The 13636-nt window shown below is 40.6% G+C and overlaps 1 long non-coding RNA gene and 1 other non-coding gene across 2 annotated transcripts; one reads left to right on the forward strand and one right to left on the reverse strand.

Annotated features, from left to right (window-relative positions):
• Nucleotides 1-1212: 1212 nt before the first annotated feature.
• LOC121565963 lies at nucleotides 1213-2118 on the reverse strand. The gene is made up of 4 exons (XR_006659913.1): nucleotides 2009-2118; nucleotides 1700-1874; nucleotides 1484-1574; nucleotides 1213-1375 (listed from the first exon to the last, which is right to left on the reverse strand). It is a non-coding gene; the product is annotated as an uncharacterized LOC121565963 (long non-coding RNA).
• Nucleotides 2119-9404: 7286 nt separating this feature from the next.
• Nucleotides 9405-9523, forward strand: LOC121560470. The gene has a single exon (XR_005998986.1). It is a non-coding gene; the product is annotated as a 5S ribosomal RNA (ribosomal RNA).
• The last annotated feature ends 4113 nt before the right edge of the window (nucleotides 9524-13636 follow it).

The following is a 13636-nucleotide window of genomic DNA, read 5'->3' on the forward strand; positions in this document are numbered from 1 at the left end:
CTGCGCCCGAGGAGGTTGGTCTGGTTGGAAGGTCCAACTGTGAAAGCGCTGGGCCATACCAAACTTTGTGAGTCCATATCTGCTGAGGATCTCAGACTTCAGGGCATCATAGTCAGTAACCTGGTCAGGGCCCAGGTCCCGGACAGCATTCAGCGCTTCCCCGGTTAGAAAGGGGGGCTAACAGACCAACCCACTGTTGCTTGGGCCAGGCTTCCCTAGTGGCCGTGGCCTCAAATGCATGCAGGTATGCCTCAATGTCATCGGTAGCTCCCATCTTAGATATAAAGTCACTTGCCTTTATTGGGCGGGTATTTTGGACAACCCTCTGTCTCTGCAACTGCAATTCCTCTGCCTTCAGAAGGTTGGCTTTCTTTTGCTCCTCCAAGAGAGCCACGTTTGCTTGCATCTGGGCTTGCTGGCCAGCAACAAGGGCTTTCAATATGTCCTCCATTTCAGTCGGGCGGGGAGCCTACGGCCAACTTGGAAAACTGGGTGATCAAACCTTCGGTATCCTCCTCCGACATGCACTATTAACGCTTGAGCGTGCCCGTATTCTCCACCATCTGTGATGTCACGAGAGGCTACACAGCTTTCAGCGGGATTGCTCAAGTAGTGCAAGGAGACCAGGTTCAACCAAAACAAGGATTTTATTAAAGGTCTTGGGAAACTAACGAAAGTATAACACAACTCTGTTCTCTGGTGGCTCTTTAAGGGTTAACAGTTCATGGATGTCTCTTCCACATCCAAAATCATAACTCTCCCTCGCTCAAATAACTTTTCCCCAGTCTTACTGTATTCCCGTTGCAGCTAGTGGCCAACCCAGCAAAACGTCCTTCCAAAATCCCCACACGTATTTCCACAGGTGCATATATCCAAAGGTGAGTATTTCCCAAAGGTAAGTATCTCCAAATCCTTATATTCCTCATGGAAGTGGACGTGCAGCACTCTTGTCCTCCAGAGAGCCCAGCTTGGAGACTGTGTCTCTTCACCCCCACACACTCCCTCAGTGTGTCTCTTCCCTTCCCAAACCTTCAGCTCATCAGCTCCTCATTTGTTTCAGCTGCGTGGGAAGATTGGCCATAGAGGGGTGGAGTTCCCGACCATACCAGCAGATGGAGCCATAGCTGTCTGGGTTTGCAGCCACCTCAGGGGGATGTAACGTCCCTCCAGGACACAGCCTCTCGTGACATCACAGTTTATAGACTTACACTGATCAGATACATCCCAGACTGGTCACATTTAGCCTCCTCCACCTCCTCCACCAACATGTTCTTATCCAGGCCCGGTCTATGGCCGTCTATGGAGGTAAAGTAGGCCCACAGGTATCCATTAAACTGGTACTGATTTTTCTGTGTCCTTGTTTCTTCCAAGGTTTCTGTGGGGACATGAAAATAATAACAGGCATCTTTACACTGCACTCTATACATGTCTGACGTTAATAAGTGTGTAATAACAGTGACATCACAGATTTAGAAACACTTACTCAGCACTTCTGGGATCTTGGCCTTGGCAAGAGACTGGCACTCCAGCAGGGTCTTTCTGGAAACCACCTTGGCTTCCTTGCTGTCTTTCACCTTTACACACACACACACACACACACACACACACACACACACACACACACACACACAAATCATACAATCAATTACTGCATTGTTAATGAACGCTGATGAGACTAAAAAGAAAGAACTCTGCTTACCCCCTTATTTTGTCATGGTTAATCAGGAAAATGAGATTGGATTGGTAGGTCTCATCCTTCGCCATGTAGTTCAAAAATTGCGTCACCCTTTTGATCTTTCCGGCACAATTTTCCCTTAGCTTATAATTTGGATTGGGGCCCTCACAGGTCTTCCTGAATCCCTCAAGAAACACACCTGTCAAAGAAACATAACATTTTAGACAATAATTACAATCTCATGAGGCAACATGAATCAGTCAGGCTGTTAAAAAAAAAAAAAAAAACTTTCCAACACAAACACTTGACACTATTTAAAGAAACAGTACTTACTAATGGCAGAGCCCGGGAAGATAAGTTTGCTGCCAGATCCGGACGCTGTAGCCTCCTCTGTCTGGTCCCCTGAACCTGTCACTTGGTCCAGCTGCAGCTCCTCTTGGGCTGTGTCTGCCTCAGCCTGAAAGCTGAGGGAACTCTTTGCCGACCTCTCCTTTGCCGGACTCACCCTGAGAATCCCCATCTGCCTTTTCAGTAGCTGGTACCTCTTCCTCACTCTATGCAGCTTAGAGATCAGCTTCAGGTTGTCCTCTCTAATGGATTGGATGGTCTCACTTTTCTTGGTCAGGGCCTCATCCCTCTCTTTCACAGCTTTCTGCAGCCTCAAAAGTTGTGCTTGGCAGTGGCAGTAATCATTAGTGCAGCCCTCTTCCTCCTCTTCCTCTGCAAAAGTATCTAAAAAGTTATCCTCCTCTTCTTCTTGCATCGCAGTCTCCACAATATCAAAATCGGTGGCCACTGGGATGGCAGGGATCGACGCCCTCAATGCCGCCAGCCTCTCCATTGTCAGACGTCTCTTCACCTCCTCTAAAGCCTGTCTCCTCTGTGCTCTGTTGAGCTCTGTATGGGAGTCCATATGCCGGTCCAGCCTGCTGACATGGGTGGAGCATCCTGTCACTGGACACCGCTCCTGCCTGATATTGACACGGCCCCACTGCCAATTACAAAGGAGAATCCTCTCCTCAGTGTTCCGAACGTTGTGTACTTGCCTAAGGTGCTGACTGAAGCCAACCACAACCTTAAAGCAAAGTGGACATGAACGAAATAGAGAACGCACTGGAGCCATCTATATTATTGAAAAGTGAAATAACAGTAAATAAAAACCTTTACACAATCACTTCAGCTATCCAGGAAGTACAATGCTCCAGGCTGCTTAGTTGCTGCTTATAAACACATCTGAGACCACTCACTCCACCCCTCCCATGCTGTCAGCCTCTAGTCAAACACATTCTATTTCCAAAAAGCTCTTCTCCCACTAAAATACTCCTCCAACTCTCACCTTGCTGTCAGCTCACAGTCAAATTCAGTCTTTTCCATACCTGTTACAAAAATGTACACTATGTCTTTAAGTAATAAAGTCCACTACTGGGATACTGAACTGTACAAATACATTTCAAATGTTCTGTCCTTTGACTGTTTTTGATGAATTTATCAATGGGATGGCTGACTTGACTGCTTTCCCATGGCAATTAGTTACAATGGAATTTGACATAAGATGTATTGTTAAAACTTCCCGTTTAAGATGTGAAGGGGACAATGTACTGTATTCATATTGATATCTGTAGAGCTACAGGTGACCCTGAACATGTGGCAAAAGGAATTTTGCTAATTGAATAAACAGGAGCAGAGTTAGAGCATAACCTTTAAACCAATGTTGTCAAAAAGGGCAACAACTCGGGGTAAAATAAAAATGTTTTGAGCGATCTATTTAGTTCTGAGTGGATTCTTAGAGCGAATGTGAACGAAGGAATATTGAATATGGTTGAAATAACTCAGTGATTGCAGTAACTACTAAAATATTTTTCTGTGTCTCTGTTCTTGTCATATGAGAGGCGATAGGACGAGAGCAGAGGAGAGAGAGAGGAGGGGCTAACGTGTGCGTGACGTGACAAGGCGTGACGCGGCAGAGGATCGAGTCAAGGGTTTGGTACTGGTCTGGTTACAAAATCTTCCCCTACAGGATATCTGATGTTATGACAATTTCACATAGGCTTGGCAAATACTATTTCATTAAAAATTGCATTTTGGAGGCTATGTGCATCACTTGGGTTAATTACAGATGTGTTGGGAATCAATTAGAAATGGTTTTTGAATAAAAAGTTTAATTGAATTTTTTCATATTCGTATTTTTATTGATTTATTAAAAAAAAAAATTGGGTTGTTTGGTTTATATTAATAATTGAAGGGGGGAAGCCATAGGCTATATAGTCTAAAATAAAATAATTCACGATAAAGGAATATAAAAGGGTTGTTACAATGGGGAAAAACGACATCAAGGCTATGAAAGTCATTACACCGGTTGATATAGTACAAAATGGTAATCCTTTAACTAAAGTATTGCTAGGTTATCCGGCAAATGAAACAAAAGCTGCCCTTCATTCTCAAACAAAAACTGATAAAAGATTCCAGCGATAAGATAAACAAAGGTATAGAGAAGGCGACAGAAAAACTAATGGCAGAAGTTAGTACACCTTTCTCACATACGGATTCAGCAAAAAGACACCCACCTTACGAGAAGGAAGTAGAGCTTAGGGATGTTTATCCTCAGCTTCCAGGGATCATCCAGGAGGGGGGATTGTTGCATCAGAGATGAAGATGAATAATAGATAGAGGACAAGCAGAAACGACAATGAAGATGAATCCAAAACTCCAGAAGGAAGAAAATGAGATGTCTGAAAGAGAAGAGTGAGGTTAAGGAAGATGGAACTTGAAGAAGATGATGAAGATGAAGATCAGAGTGATTGAGAAGAGATCATGGGTGGATATGACTCTGTGATCAGAAGGAAGTTGGCAAGAGAGGAAAGAAGGATACTAGAGATTTGATCTCTGATGGAAGTTGAAGGAAGAAGGATACAAGAGATTCGAGTTCAGATGAAGACAGCGATAAAGAGGAGACTAAAGGTGCTGTGTATTCAAAAGGAGTTTGTCCTACAAGGACTGGCACAGAAGAAATAGAAGAAGATATAGACCGATGCTTATCATGCCTGGATAAAGCGACTAGTTTAGAAGAAGTAACACAACTGGTGGAGAAGAGAAGCTTTGGTTATGAAGAATCAGAGTGAACCAAATCAACAATCACTGTTACAGCTTCAACTGAACAAGATCAAATGCAATTGTACCAGCCACCAAGGGGGGTACCAGGTGTTCCATATCCACAGCCAGTTTCTGGACAGACACAGAATTGGAGAGGAAGAGGACGAGAAGGCTTAGAAGGAGGAGGAAGATTTCAGCTACACTTCCAGCAACTTTCAGAAGACTGTTATAATTATGGACAGGTTGGTCACTTTACCTGTGAGTGCAATGGGCCAGGAGGAAACAACAGAGAACATTTTTAAGGAAGATACAGGGGCCAGTCAAGATCACCTGTTCTCCAGGTGAACCCTAAGGATTCTAGAGTGCCTAGAAGATACGAAGGGGGGTGTCAGCTGATAGCACCGATTAGAGAAGAAGAGAAAATATCTAACAATTGAAGTAAAACCAGAGGACTATGAGAAGTGATGGTGAATAGTGGGAAACTTTATCTGTGTTGAGCCTAAAGAGGTTAAACATCTCACTATGTAAAATTAACTAATTAGGATAGGGATTTGAGGTAGTAAAACAGCTAATTACTCTTAAGGAACCAATTGAGCTCTGCTATAAAAATCAAAGAGAAATTAAAATAGACAATACTAATATTAGAACATATACCTATTGCAGTGTTGGGAAGAGATGCATGGTGTAAATTGAACTGTACAATAGGATGTACACTAGACGGCTGTCTGGTAGAAGATGTTAAAAAGTAGGGTTTTTGGGAATCATATTTGCTTAAAAAGATAATATCATAGGAAGGATGATAATCTATTAGACTGCCTTTTAGACAATCTGTCTGAAAAATAAAGTTTAAAGGGGTGACTGTTATTCTGGGTTACATTCTTACACCAAGGGATTTCAGGCTAGGCTAAAAGGTGTTTAGTTGTTTGCCAAGTCTGTGTGTAAAGAAGTCAGAAGCAGGTGGGGACCTTCCCAATCACATATCCTAAAATTTGGTGGTAAAGGGATTTTGTGAATAAATCAGTGGAAAAGGTTTTTAAAGGTTAGGAGAAAAGATTAGATTAAAATAATTTAGGAGAACTAGGTTGAAGGAACTCTAAGACAGTAAGCTAAGTTTCAAAGTTAGTAGTAAGAGAGAGAGAACAGTGGTGAAGGACATTTTAGAGTTTAGTGGGAAGATATGGTAGGAGTTTAGATCTGTTAGGAGCAGATGCATTGAGAAAGTATGCGTTGCTGAATGAGAAGAGAAGATTGAGGGTAATTGAGTATCTATAGTTACAGTTCCCAGCAGGGAGATCAAGGTCATTATAGGTGTATTTTTTATAATCAAAAGTTTGAAAGTCAGGGATTAGAGGTAGGACTGAGAGTTGGAAAAAGTGACACTAGTGGTGATAGATGGAAGTACAAGCAAAGAGTTCAAAGCTTTGGGGAAAATGGATGAAGTAACTAAGGACATTAACACTTCAGTCTATTAAAACAACAGTGAGAAGCAATTTAACTCTTTCAACATTGATAGTTATTAAAGCCATAAATATATCGCATTTGATTATAAGGGAACCAATAGCTCCAGCACCAATTTTAGGGGGAAAAAGACTTATTAGGGTTAGGATGGGGACGTTCCTCCCACATGGAGAGATAATTATGGAGAATAAGTATTGTTATCAGGACCAGGAGTAGAAGCTGTTGCACCTAATCAAAGGAGGTCAGGAAGAATATGTTACAGTAGTCACTCCAACAGTAAATAATACACAGAGTATATTGGTAACTTTCCCACTAGAAATAATTAAGGTTAATACATCAACTAAATCAACTACTTTAATGGTAGCTTTGGAAAGGGATTAATGATACGATGGCGATAGCAAATGTAGGAAGTACGACACCGACAACAACTTTTCTGAAATTAAAGGAGGCAGCAAGAGAGACTCAGGGGTTTATGATACGGATAGAGAGTGCTGTCAATATAGATTCATCTGAAATAGTGAAGGATACTATCATGGAGGACAGGATGAGGTCTTTGATTTTAATGACAGACAAGGAGAGGTATCTGCAGTACCGCTCGCTAGAGAAGAGAGAAACTAAATGGATGGGTTTGATTCTTCTGTTGTGAAAATTAGAGATAGCAGCTCATTCTGTAAGATCAGTGAGGAATCTTGAGGGTCTGTTGAGAATTCCAGCACCAGACACGTGGGGTTCGACCTCTATCAAGTATGTGTCAATCTTATGCTTTGACATGACTGTTGTATCAGCAACAACAATCAGTAACAGATAAAATAATGTCGTTGTCAAAACATGTGTTTAAGCCTAGGTTTAAGGGTTATTGGGTTAAGTGAATTAACTTGTGTGAATTTGTTAGATGTGAAGGAAAGTCAGGTAACAGCGAACCCTGAAGCATTTGAGGTGAAAGCAGTGAGGGCTAAAAGTTGTTTTTGTTCTAATAAAACATATGATGTAAAGGGTATGTTTATGGGAATATCAGATTGTGATGATTATATGATGACTTTGGATAAGCACGAACATAAGGTTAGAGAGGACAAATATAATGTAACTTTTTATGTATCAGGTAGTAAGAAGAGCAGGACTTTGATGGTGAAAGATCAGCTTTTGCCTGTCAATGTAACTATTGGGAATTTTAGAGATATTTGGTGGGTTTGTGGTGATAAAGCGTATATATTCTTACCCTATTGATGGAAAGGATGTTGTTACATGTCAACGTTGAAGCTTCCATATGAGGTTTTACCATTAAAAGAGGGGTAGCACCGGACACAGATAAATCTGAATTTAGGGTTTGAAAATAGGATGAAAAGAGACATGGCTACATGTCATAGTCTTCAAGCCTATCATTGAAGTTTAAATCTAAGGGAGAAGGGGGGACTTTTTCCATGGTATGGTGTAACATTTGGGAAGATCATATTGATAATATTACTTATACTTTGAGTCCAGATAGTTCAGATATTATCACTAGGGTTATATATGCATTGAAGAATATAAGGGATGCATTTGGTAGATCTGAAGGAGCGGAAGTCAGCGAAGACTTGGTTGCGAGATCAGGTAGACCCAGTAGGGGCAGTGATGGTTCAGATTTTAGTTGCAGCTTTGATAGCACTGTGTGTGAGGTTTGTAATTTGTTACTGACCTTTGAGAAAGCTATGATATTGAGATAGGTTGGAGAGTGATGCCTGGAGACAACACTCAGATGCCGTTGTTGACTGTTCCTGATCTGGATGAAGATGGACAGGTGGAACTGAATGGATAAATATCATTTTTGATGTTTTGATCATTTTTCAATTTTTTTTCTCCAATATTAGTGTGATTTTAGTATGATTTTATGAATCAAAGGGGGGAAGTGTATGAATGAATAATTATCCTAGTTCATTATTCTATCATTAATGTGATTCATACATCATTTATATATCATTTTTATATTCTTAGTTGATATTGATGTTTAATTTGAAAGTGTTGTTTTGCAAAAGATACTGTTTGGTCTTTTCTTTTCTTCCAGAAGCATTTGGGGGAACATGTGGAGATTGAAATACTCAAACAAGGACAATATGAAAGGACAATGACTGGAGGAGATGAAACAAAGAGGGTGTGGAGAGATTCCGATTCCATCATCAACAATCCATTGGAAGTCGAGACTACGGGGAGATGAAGTGTAGTGGACTACATTCCAGTGTCTGCAATGAAATATAGACATGTGTAATACATAATTTGTGTCATACTCTTACGTATTAATTTTTGTAGAATGATATTTGATGTTATTGAATACATGTGGGGATCTTAGATGTTTTTGTTTATTTCGTTGATGCTTAGGGACAGGGAGTCTAGGCAGGGAGAGGTCCACTGTAGGGTCCAATGGGTTGACCAGCCTGAAAGTGGACATTTTTTGGATAGGATTTTGTTTGCAGGGGCTTACATGTGTATTTAATTGCATCATAGTTTCAAATGCAGTTACATTGTTTATGAGTTTATCGGGAGTACCGAGGTGGTTGCCTGGGGCAGAGGGACCGTGGATGGATGGATTTGGAACGAAGGTTGCCGGACAGTTTTTCGCTCTTACACTTCATAAACAGTTATTCATATTTCATAGAAAGGTATATACACTCTAGAGAATAATGTTTTTTGGTTTAATGTTAAAGATACTCAATAAGATAAATTGTTGTCATAATCCTATTCTGTTTGTTTTCGAGACTTTTAGTTCGTCTCGAAGGGGGAAATGTCGTGTATTAAAGATTATGACTTTCTTAATGGAAGCAGAGGATGTTTATCTTAGTTCAAATGTAGCCGTTTGGAGGGTGACGCCCCAGGGGAGACTGGTGATTGGCCAGAAGAGGGAGCACCCATCTTTTTGCATTGTTTATAAGTAGGGGCTGAACGAAGAAGAAGTCAGAGCGGCCATTGCAATCTGAGGCGTCGCTCTCCGGGTGGGCATGTCACCTGTAACTTATGCTGAAAGCTTGTGATCTGAATAAACCTTATGATCAAAGTTCAGTATGAGCGGACTCCTTTGTTTATAAGCAATAATTGCCAGCACTTACGCGATACGACACTTTGTTTTTAGTCGGTTCATTAAGTTGCACGGAAATTCGAATCACTGGTAAATTTTGTTCATGTCTTTATATAGTGTACCAAGAGTTGTTCACTCGCTTACGCTTTTACCATCCTGAATACACCCGATCTCGTCTGATCTCGGAAGCTAAGCAGGATTGGGCCTGGTTAGTACTTGGATGGGTGACTGCCTGGGAATACCAGGTGCTGTAAGCTTTTTGGTCCACTAGAGAGTGCTCTTGTGTCATGGAGCAACTGCCTTTTATTTATCACCCTAAAAATATCATGTATTTTTATTGGACTAAATGCAGTTTGTGTGTCCTGTCCTAACCTGATCAAATTAAATAATAGACAGTGCGTTTCCCTGAAAATATAGGCAGTAGATTCAGCCTTTGTTTTTAGTCGGTTCATTAAGTTACACGGAAATTCGAATCGCTGGTAAATTTTGTTCATGTCTTTATATAGTGTACCAAGAGTTGTTCCTGCGCTTACGGCCATACCAGCCTGAATACGCCCATCCTGATTGGAGAAGTGACGACAGGTGCGAGGTTTGAGCTGTGAGTGAGTGTTTGCTGAAGAGTTTTTTCGAGAGAGCTATTTTTGTTAATTAATTGGATTTCGAAATATATTTTTTGTTTTAGTTTTCCCCCCTTGCAGTTTTGCTGCTTGGGGAGAGTTTTTTTTAAGCACTATGACGGACAACATGGAAATGACAAACGGAATGGACAAAGACAACGAAAAGGCGAAACGGAAGAAAAATGAAGATAAAGAAGGAAGGAAATATGGCAAAGAATACACGGTGGCAATTGAGTTGGAAGGAGATGACAAAGTGACGACAATGGAACTACTACGAGCAATTAAGGAGGCGTGTGGAGAGGTGGTGGGATGCCGAATGAAAGGAGAAAAGAAGTATGAAATTACGATGAGAAACGGAAAAGGAAAAGAACGGTTAATGGATGGAATACGGATAAAGGACACCAGGATTGTGGCGAGAGACGTTAATGTGAAGGAATTGGTGGTGTCTTTTATGAATCTCCCAGTATATGTAGAAGATAGTGAGATACTGGACAAGCTGATTAGATGGGGAGTGGAAGCCGTATCGGAGATAAGGAGGAGAGTTTGGCCAGGAACGGAGGTGGCTGATGGGACACGTTATTGCAAAGTCAAGTTCACAGAAAAAGTGACATCATTGCCTTACTCTACAAGAATTGAGACGTTGGAGGGAGCAGAATATTTTAGGGTCCTTCATGACAATCAGGTCAGAGTGTGTCGGTTGTGTATTCAACCCGGGCACATAGTTAAAGACTGCCCTGAATTTAAGTGTTTCAAATGTGGCAAGCAAGGACACTATGTGAGAGAATGTGTTGGAGAGAGGGAAAGGAATTTCTGTGGTGGATGCAGAAAGAGATTGGCGGAGTGCAACTGTGGAGAGGATAAGGATGAAGAGGGGAGTCAAGCACTATTCGAGGAAGAAGTTGTATTGTCGCAAGAAGGAGAAGAAGATGGAGGAGAGGACGTGGTGGAGAGTGGAGAGACGGAGGAAGGAAGAAGGGAGAAGGACCAGAAGATGAATGAAATTGGGAGTAGTATGGACTCAGAAATAAGAAGAGGGAGTTTTCAGGAGGAGGGGGAGTGGACTGGGGGGAAGCACGGGGGACTCACAGGTATTGGGGGATAGCACAGTACTAACAAGTACCTCGGGGGTGAAGAAATGGAGAGGGGTTCGAGTTTGAGAACAATAACAGAAACGACAACGACGGCTATACATGAGACGGAGATGAACACGGGGAGCACAACGATGACAATACCAGAGACGGAGATGAAAATGGGGAGCACAACGGATGAGGGTGACAAGAAATTGAGTTGGATGGATAACATGGACTTGGAGGAGATATCGGACACGGATGATGGAGAAAAGATTGAAAGAACGAGGGAAGGATACAGGAAGAGGAAAGCGGGGGGAAGAGGGGGAGAGAAAGGGTGGAAGAGGAAAGAAACTGGATAACAGGTAGAGGATAATGAAATTATATTTTATTATTCTATTATTTATTAGAATGGTAAATATAATGTCAATAAATGCAAATGGTTTGAGAACAATGGGAAAATTTAATAGAATAGTACAAATGAAGAATTCAGATATTTTATGTATTCAAGAGACGCACTGGGATAATGCATGTGTTTTAGAAGTAAAACAAATATGGAGGGATTTTATTTATGTTAACAATGGCAGGGGAAATTCAAGTGGGGTCGCAATTTTATTAAGGAAGGATGTAGTAGAAAATGTGAAGAAGATATATAATGATAATAATGGGAGGATTTTAATTTTGGATTTTGAATATATGAATAGGGTTTTTAGGATTATAAATATTTATGCGCCGAATAATGAGATAGAGCGAAATAATTTATTTTTAGAATTAGGGAAATGGTGCAAGGGTAACTGTATTTTAGTAGGGGATTTTAATGTTAAAATGAATAGATTAGATATGAAAAGGGGAGCTATTTTTAGAAATGACGTATCTAGGGGGGTCTTAAGGAAGATTATGTTTGAAAACAGTTTGATTGATATATGGAGGGAGGAGAATCCGAACAAGAGAGGAATTTCTAGAAGGCAGGTGGTTTTAGGGGAGTTGAAACAGACGCGAATAGATCTGGTTTTAGTAAATGAGGGTTTAAGGAATTTTATGAAAGAAATTAAGTATGTTTTTACAGCTTTTAGTGATCATGCGGCGGTGGTATTTTCTTGTGGAGTAAGGACACATACTAAATCTGGTGGGCTGTGGTGTTTAAATAATAGCTTGCTAGAGGAGGAAAATTATATTGAGATGATATCAGAATGTATTGGGAAGGCCAAAAGACAACAGTTAATGGAGGTGAATATGGGGTTGTGGTGGGAGGGGCTGAAAACCAAATGTAAGGAATTGACTATAAAATATGCTGTTAAGAGGAATTATTTTTTGAAAAAGAAGGAAAGGGAACTACGTAAGAAGGTTAAACATGAACTTGAGTGTATAGAAAAGGATGAAGGTCATGGGGTGGAGGATTATTTACTGGCTAAGGATGCACTTGATGAATATGAGAAGAAGAAATGCAATGCGGCGATTGTAAGGAGTAGAGTGCAATATGCGATAGAGGGGGAAAGATGTACTTCATTTTTCTTGAATTTAGAAAAAAGAAGACAAGAGAAGATTTATATTACGGAGTTAATTAATGATAAAGGGGAAAAGGTTAATGATTTGGTGGGGATTCTGGATACGGTCGAGAGATATTATGAATGCTTATTTAAAAAAGAAGAGGTTAATGAAGCCTGTATGGATAAGGTGCTTGAACATGTGGATACTAAGTTAACAGAAGGAGAAAAAAACATGTGTGATGAAGATATGAGTCTAACTAACATTAAGGAAGCCATATTAGAAGCTAATTGCAATAGGAGTCCGGGGTCTGATGGCCTAACTGCGGAATTTTATAAATCTTTTGCAGATTTGTTGGCTCCAATTTTAAGAAAACTGTATGAATATATTGAAAAGACTCAAGTGGTGCCAGATTCGCTGGCCACAGGAGTTGTAACCATATTGTATAAAAATAAAGGGAGTCGTGAAAATTTGGATAATTATCGACCGTTGACACTTTTAAATTGTGATTATAAGATCTTAGCCAAGGTCTTAGCTAATAGAGTTAAAAAAGTTATGGGAGGAGTAATAGCAGAGACACAAGGATATAGTGTACCAGGGAGGGATATTTCTGACACAGTGGGAACAATAAGGGATGTGATAAAGCATATGGGGGGAGGAAGGGGGTTTGTGATGAGTTTGGATCTAAATAAGGCTTTTGATAGAGTTGATCATTCCTTTTTACTGCGTACACTTGGGAAATTTGGGTTTGGTGAAAGAATGATAGGTTGGATTAGACTACTGAATGGATATGCAAGGAGTAGAGTAAAATGTAATGGGATTTTAACAGATTCTTTTCCTCTGGAGAGATCTGTTAGGCAGGGATGTCCGTTATCAGCTGCTCTTTATAGTTTATCGGTGGAGCCGCTTGCAGTAATGATTAAAGCAAACAAATTAATTCGAGGTATACGGATACCGGATGGGGGGAGAGTGTTATACAGCAATATGCGGATGATACTACATGTACTGTGATAGATGTTGAAAGTGTGAAGAATGTAATGGAGTGTTTTGAGGTATATGGCAAGGCATCAGGGGCAAAACTTAATGTTGAAAAATCTGAAATAATGTATGTGGGGATAGATGAAAAAAGTGGACTGTGGATTCCCTTTCAAAAAGGCTGAAGGTTATATAAAGACTTTAGGGGTGGTTTTGGGGGTGGATA

The sequence above is a fragment of the Coregonus clupeaformis genome, unplaced genomic scaffold (assembly GCF_020615455.1).
Source record: "Coregonus clupeaformis isolate EN_2021a unplaced genomic scaffold, ASM2061545v1 scaf1911, whole genome shotgun sequence".
Classification (NCBI taxonomy): Eukaryota; Metazoa; Chordata; class Actinopteri; order Salmoniformes; family Salmonidae; genus Coregonus; species Coregonus clupeaformis.